Raw genomic sequence first — 7,369 nt, forward strand, 5'->3', positions numbered from 1 at the left:
GTGTTCACCAACCTGTACCAACGTGTGTGCATAAAATTACAGAAAACTTTCCTTATGCAGCTCAGCGCAGTCAACGTTCCTGGAACCATAGCAGCCATTTTCTCGGTGAAATCGCGAAATTTCAGCTTTTGGCAACAAATGGTTACACATCGACCAAAGGTAAACACGACGGTGAACCAGATGGAACAGACGGTGTCGGCGTGAAGCAGGACGGCGTGGATATTACACGCGGAGATCGACCACACAAAGGCATGCGATCAATAATCAGAATCTGCCTAACATTGATCAAAGATAACGACCAGTAGATCCGCCGCTGCCATGGCCACCAAGCAGCAGGTGACACATCTGGAGGGACCGCACTATCCCCACAGACAGGACAAAAATCGTCAGCAGGTTACCTGTGGGCAAACAGAACGAGAAGACTAAATAACAGGACATAATGGCTGCAGTGTCAGCACTCATGGAATAGAGATCTTGAAGAAACAGAACTCCCGTGATAAAATTAAATTATAGTGTTTACCAGCAACATCGTTAAGGGGATGTCATGTCCCCCATGTACATTCATACATAATATTATCTGCTTTCAAATCGAAAGCAAAACCAATTTTTTCCGTTCATGTCTGTGCAATTGTAGATTCTGTTGTTGAGGTGTGAAGACTTGAACCGAAGCAGATATTTTTTTTAAATTTATTTTGTCAACCCGCTCGTAAAGTTAGTCTGATTCAAGTAATGGTGATACCTGCTTTGAAGTAGGAGATATCACATGCATACTCTCAAGTTACCGTTGTTGACTATTCATTGTAAAGATGATCCCAGTTATTGGGTACGAACATAATTTACGGCAACTGTTGCGAGATTTTATTCTGTCCTTGTTCGTAAAAGTCGGTCTTGCCTTCCTGGATGATATAACTCTGGACGCTGACCAAATTAACATGGGGCTACGATTGAAATTCGACCAGATATCCATGAATTGAAGAATGCTGAATCAATAAAGTGATAGAAGATTCAATGTATCGAAAAACAACTAAGACGCATAACGATGGCCGTGGAGCTAGAGTTGGAAGAGAGCCATTTGAAGTCTCACCAGACAGCATTTTCCAGCTGTGCCGAGTCGGCCTGGCAGGCTGTTCTCTCCTAAAATAAAACTGCAAAACAATCCATAAAACAATAAAAGGAAAGGCAAGTAAACACATCTGGAATGAGGACTGTAATCCTGTGTTAACTGGACAGGACATCAGCTGCTACAGAACAGGAGTCAATTGGTCCATTGGCGCAATGTGTGACTGGTACTGTATCAGGTGAACTTTGCCAATCATTCACCCCACTTCTGAACTAATCCACGCAGTCCAAATCCCTGTTCCTGGCCACGTTCAGTGCTCCAGTGCACTCACAAACACTCCAGTTCATCTGAACAAAATTATTCAGTGCAAACATGCAGTCCACACCAACAATCGCTGATGTCAGTCAAATCATATAGCAGTGAGAAAAGAATAACGCGTCAGTTTCTGTTCATTTGCAACTGGCCAACTAGAGTGTGAATATGCGATCAGAGCAAGGACCTGCGGCGTGTTAACAGCCGCCGAATTGAGAGTAGGTATGCATGGATCGAATCTCCGTATTTTAGGACAACTTGATATTACAGTCGCACAGTTAAAGGTAATTTATTGCACAAACGGCCGGTTTACCAATTACTCGGGATCCCAAGGGCAGCCGGGATGGAGAGTATATCTTCTCGATATCACAAAAGGCATCAATTATCTTGAAATCAAAGGACATCTTCCAGCTTCTGTGCAGATAATCGCTGTGGATGTCTGAGGTAATTCTCAAGCGGCACAGGGAAAGGATTCCAATTAGTAGAAAAGGGGAACCTCCCATTGGGAGGTTTGGAACTCAACCTGATGTCGTTCACGGTCAGTGAACAAATAAGTTTTAATTAATCCCTTTAGCCGGAATATCTTTTTAAGCAATCTAATGTGTAATTAGTGAACCACCGTCTGACATAAAAACATTGAGGTCACCACGTGGTTGGGTAGCAATGTTCACCCCAACATCTGCCTTCACCGCCTGTCATCTGGATTACATCAAACTGCCGAACACAGTCAGCCACTCCGTTCTTATCTCGCTGCCAATTACACGAAATGTATCACGACTCTAACACAAATTTCTTCCCAGAACACGTCCCTCTCAGTCCACTGAAATTTCGGCCTGCATCGGAGACAACATCGGTGTTTTAAATTGGCCAACGAACGCAATAAACAACTGTTCTTTTATTTCATTCTCACTTAATCTTTCAACTCCTTCTTCGATATTCACCTGGAAGATTCTTTCGCTTGATATGGACAATGAGGAGAAGTATTCCTTCCTTCATGTTTCACTGCTTAAAAGTTCATCGCTGAGGTGTACGTAAAACGTACGGCACCACCTCACCGACTGACGAAATTCTGTCAGCTTCAACCACTAAACCTTGAGTAGTCCACAGTAAAACACTTGTTCTGCTGTCAGTGATACGCAGAGTGACGCAGAATATCACCGATCTTGCCATCAGTCAGTGGTTAACCTCCGTGAGCAGGGAATGGATGGGGTGAAGGCACAACAGAATTTACAAACCGTGACAGTGAATGCAGTGCTGGGGCCGGAAGGCCGAATGGTTTCACGGCTCACTGCTTCTTATGTTGTCGCTGTTCTCCGTCGTTCACATCAACTGAATTGGGACCGTCTCCGCCGTTTTTGGATTCAGGTTCGCAGTTTGCATGTGACCATTTCGGAGGAAATTTCCAGCTTTACCCGTGGCTCCTGCATCACCGCTTTATGTTAGGATGTTGTTTCTGGAGGCACATGTGTTGCAAGAATATCCAAGTGGACGATGGACCCAATGAACCCTCCGACCGACGGAGGGACGACGATCTGCAATTCGGGCTCCATGTGAATAAGTAGGCCAGGTGAGTATGACCTCCGGTAATAAGTGAGCAAAACTCGTGTGACTGAGGTAGAGGTTTGAAAATTAAAGCCCCAGTTGTTCCGGGGCATGGACTCGCCCAAGTCGAGCAACACTCTCAGGAAGCGATCTGAACACCAGGCGAACTCTTTTGAGGAACCTTCAATATCTAATGGTCCAGTCCCCAGCGAAGGAGAATCCCAAAGATTCACCAAGATTCCATTTAATGTAATTTTCAAACGTTGTATGTCTCGTGTGGCGAAATAGCAGCGGTGGGCGATTTAGACCGAGGATTCCAAAGGAAGAATGAGGGAAAGCGGGGAGCAATAACGAGCTAAATATCGAGTCCCGACCACATGCAATGTGTTCTTTATCAGAGTGTTGGGAACCTGGGACCTGAGTACATCAGCGTCATAACAATGGTGACATAAATGAGAGAAAGCCAGTAGAGCTTCTCAAGACCCACGGAGATGGGAAGGTGATGTCTGCCTCAAGTGGTCTGCTCCACTTACATTTAGTTTCGACCCTGAAATAGCTCATTCCAGGCACCTCACCCAGACACAATAACCTCATTGTATCTGTCAGTGGGAATGTACAAGACAAAGCACATGATACTTCGTACTTCTGTGCCGCAATGAAAACTCCGCTGCATCTGCAAATCCTCTTGGTTCCTTCACGGAACCATTCTATGTATCGGAACACTTCTAATGGGTTGCCTTCTGTGTGCTGTAAAAAGAGGCCCCGCCTTTTTCTCACTTTCTCACAAACCCCGGACCGGGCATCATTCATGATGTTTTTTCCTCGGTTCCTGAGAAGGATGGACTATGGATAAAGCGTCTGTCTTAGGTGCTTCACGTGATGGTATAACGTTTGCAGGTTCGAGTCCTGTCAAGGTCGTTTTACCAACCTCCACAGTGTGCATTCAGTCTGTCTCTCTTCACATGTGCAGGAAGAGCTTGAGGCAGTTTTTGTAAATCCTCATGTGAAGGCCGAGTCACGTGCTTAGCAACACCTGGTGCACAAAACAAATCAAGTGTTCCCGCCCAGATTGGACTGGTGTTTAAGGCGAACGTAATGACCACTACACCACAGAAATAATGGGAAGCGTCCAACACTTTATTTATTTTCCATGCTGCTGAGCACTGACAGAGCTGTGTATCGCCGTGGATTACAGCCTGTTATGCTGCAAGCAACAAACTCAAAGTATGGCCCATCATTCCTCTCCTCTTTCAGTCCAGGAATGTGCTGTGTGCTGTATAAATAACGCAGGGAATTGCCGATCTCTCAACATGGCTACCATCAGTCCCTTCAGGATCACCCTCCACACCTCGAGGATAACTCACCGGTGTCTCTGAGCTTTCTATCCATGTATTCGTGCGTCGCCAGTCTCCGACAATCTCTTTACTTCCCCTCACCTCGGCAACGTAGTTAATAGAAGGACGTTACTGAGACATGTGGCGGATAAATTTGGGGAGGACGAAGATGGTAGTTGGTGGGGCGACGCGTGAGTTGTTGGGGCTTTTTTGGTAGTTGTCGAGTCATGGGACATGGAAATAGACCTTCCGGCCCATCCAGTCCGCACTGTCCATCACATGAACAATCACACAGACCTTTCAGTAATCGCGTTTTATTTTCCACATTACAGTCAATGTCTTCCAGACTCAAGCACTTACCTGCAAATCAGGGGCATAGATACATGGACGGGAGAGTTCTGGAGGGTGATGGACAGGGTTCAGGTAATTTGGACTAGCGGAATACCGTTTCGGCACAGACTAGAAGGGCCGAATGGTCTGTTTTCTGTGCTGTAGTGTCCTATGGTTCTATGGTTCTAGTGGCATTAAATAGTGGCCAATTAAACTGCCTGGGGCAAAAGGAACATATTATTAAAGGTTGTAGCGACACATTTCGTAATGTAAGCCAGCGTCTGATCGGCGGACAGAAAGTTGTGCATGTTGCACCAGCATCGTGCCTGTCAGATCAAAACCGCCGTGGAATACTCACAGATTCTAAACGGAAACTTATTGCAAAGCTCAGCATGTCAGCAGAATACAGGGAGAGTTTCTCAGTCAGAAAACTGATCATATGGAACACGTGAAAAGTGATGTGAAGTTCTGCACAGGAACGGAACCTTCCTCAAAGCAGGATTCCATATTTCAATGTGACGTACAACATAAATTCCCCACGCAGCATTGCGATGGAATGATGACCATTTTGCTTCACTTTCCGCTGACAAGATCAGAGCACCGCTTTATTATTGTTTATTTCTCATTCAGAAAGCCGATGAAAGCCTCAACTGGCCTGCTGAACATTGGCAGCAATTCCTCTTTTCACATTTCACTTTAAAGCCGAAACGTTTGAAGAATGACACAGAGAAGACGTTTGAGAAAGAAGAAACGTGAGAAGGTACGAAGGGGTGAATTAAAAGGGGAAAACTCTCCGTTCAAACAGAGATACATCCAGCAAAGGGGGGAGATTTCAACACCATTTCTCTTGCAAACTTGAATAGGGTTGAGTGTTGGTGGAGGAGAGATTTTCCCTCATCAGACAGGTCTCATTGACTAAGTTTATGAATGAAAAGTATCGATTGGCTCAAGGAAGTGAACGCCATTCACTGTATTGTGAATGTGGGTAAGCTGTACCGAGAGAAACAGCAAGATAGGAGTCAAGGAGTCTCGCACGTTGGTGGGGCTCCACTTGAGAATCTGCATCCATTTCCGCGGCAATACTTATGCCACTGCGTTTCTGTGCTGGACTGGAAGCGGAACATGTTTACTGGAACAGCCAGAGGGATGGGGATTTCAGTTACAACGTCAGATTGCGAAATTAAGCTGTGACTGTCCGCCCAGCGAGCAGCATCTCAAAACGCACAGGTGGAAGTTCGTAGCTTGGCAGTGGTGGGACTCGAAAGCTCGTTACTTAGAAGACTGGAGCGTAAATCCAGCGCCTTAGACCGGTTGGCCACACTACTACTCACCACTTGGTCTCAATTTATTGCCTTCCGAGTCTACACTTTCCACATAATGCAAGGAAGTTCCATTCACGAAATAAATGGAGAACGGTGATAGGAGGTTGGAGAAGTGACTCTCTCTCTCTCTCTCTCTCTCTCTCTCTATGTCTGTGAATGTGTGTGTGTTTGTGTGTGTGTGTGTGTGTGTATGTGTTGTGTGTGGTTGTGTGAGAGAGAGAGGGACAGAGCCCACTCATGAAACATTCAAAAAGGTGGGTTCTGCAATATCAGGCTGTGTCATTTACGATTGTAAAGTCTGGGTTTCACTTCGCTGTAAATTTGGTTCGGTCTCAAACTCATTGCTGGTGCAAGCTGTCACGATGCTTCGCAGTTGGTCTGCCACAGAGGAAATAAAGGTGGTGCTAATGGCTGCATCCATCGAATGATCGTAAGCAACAGGGCCGGTCAGCCGATGGTGACGAGGACGTAGATTGCGTCCGCTATTTCTGAAGCAACGTTTTAGGAAAAGTGGGTTTTCAGCTGAACATTTTCGTTAAATTGGATTACGGGCAAGACAGGAGGAGGGAAAGAAAAGTGCTGACTTAATTGGATAAACAAACAATCTACCGGGAGAAGAAACAACATGACAAAGCAACAAGCAGTGACACGAAGCGGGTTGAAGGAAAGAACAAGACAGGGCAAATCACTGCTGTGTTGGCAGCGAGCAAAAAAAAAACCATAAACCAGAGCCAGGTGAATTCCAATGTTGCGGACAGGTTTCAGACTTTCTGAAAGAGGGGCAGTTGTCAGGCAGAGCATCAAAAACCCAATCGTTATTGCATTTCGACAAAATGATTCTCGAAACAGAAAGATGGTAGAATGACCAGAGATGAAGCGGACTGTGTCTGCACCTACCGGAGTTCGAGATATTTGAGATGATCCCATTACCTCCGTTCCTTATGCCAGCCTTTGGTGATACTTTGTCGGAAACAGGTCTTACGCGTGATGAAGGAAGGGTCTCTTCAGCTCGCTTTGTGAACGCGCGCTTTCTTGCTCAGACCAACAACAGTGGAGCGGTGCAGCGTTTCTCAGTTGAATACAAGCGTTCAACAGCATGTCTAACAAGGACAATAGGAAATAGAACATCTCAGTTTGATGATGTTTGAGAGTCTCTCAGTCGCACTAGAAACAAATATCAAAATCAGAAGTGCTCTATGTGAGGCTCGAACTCACAGCCTCGGCATTTCTCCACCGCGTACTGCTATATAAGTACCGCGCGCTAACCGATTGCGCCACTGGAGCTCCGCAGGGTGAACCGACGCATTTCCAGCTAAACACGCGTATTTCAGTATCATGAAAGCAGATTTTAGTTCAAGTACATATTAAAATGAACGTTTGTTCAGTGAACGTTGGAGGACCGGTTTGACGGAGCAGCAATTATTGAAGCATTGACGTTCTGGGCAAGAGCGTTACCAAAGGTGACAGAA

At 45.7% G+C, this 7,369-nt stretch overlaps 1 non-coding gene across 1 annotated transcript; it reads right to left on the reverse strand.

Moving 5' to 3' along the window:
• Positions 1-7,090: 7,090 nt before the first annotated feature.
• On the reverse strand, positions 7,091-7,184 carry trnai-uau (transfer RNA isoleucine (anticodon UAU)). The gene is made up of 2 exons: positions 7,147-7,184; positions 7,091-7,126 (listed from the first exon to the last, which is right to left on the reverse strand). It is a non-coding gene; the product is annotated as a tRNA-Ile (tRNA).
• Between the last annotated feature and the right edge of the window lie 185 nt (positions 7,185-7,369).

The sequence above is a fragment of the Pristis pectinata genome, unplaced genomic scaffold (assembly GCF_009764475.1).
Source record: "Pristis pectinata isolate sPriPec2 unplaced genomic scaffold, sPriPec2.1.pri scaffold_171_arrow_ctg1, whole genome shotgun sequence".
NCBI classification, from domain to species: domain Eukaryota; kingdom Metazoa; phylum Chordata; class Chondrichthyes; order Rhinopristiformes; family Pristidae; genus Pristis; species Pristis pectinata.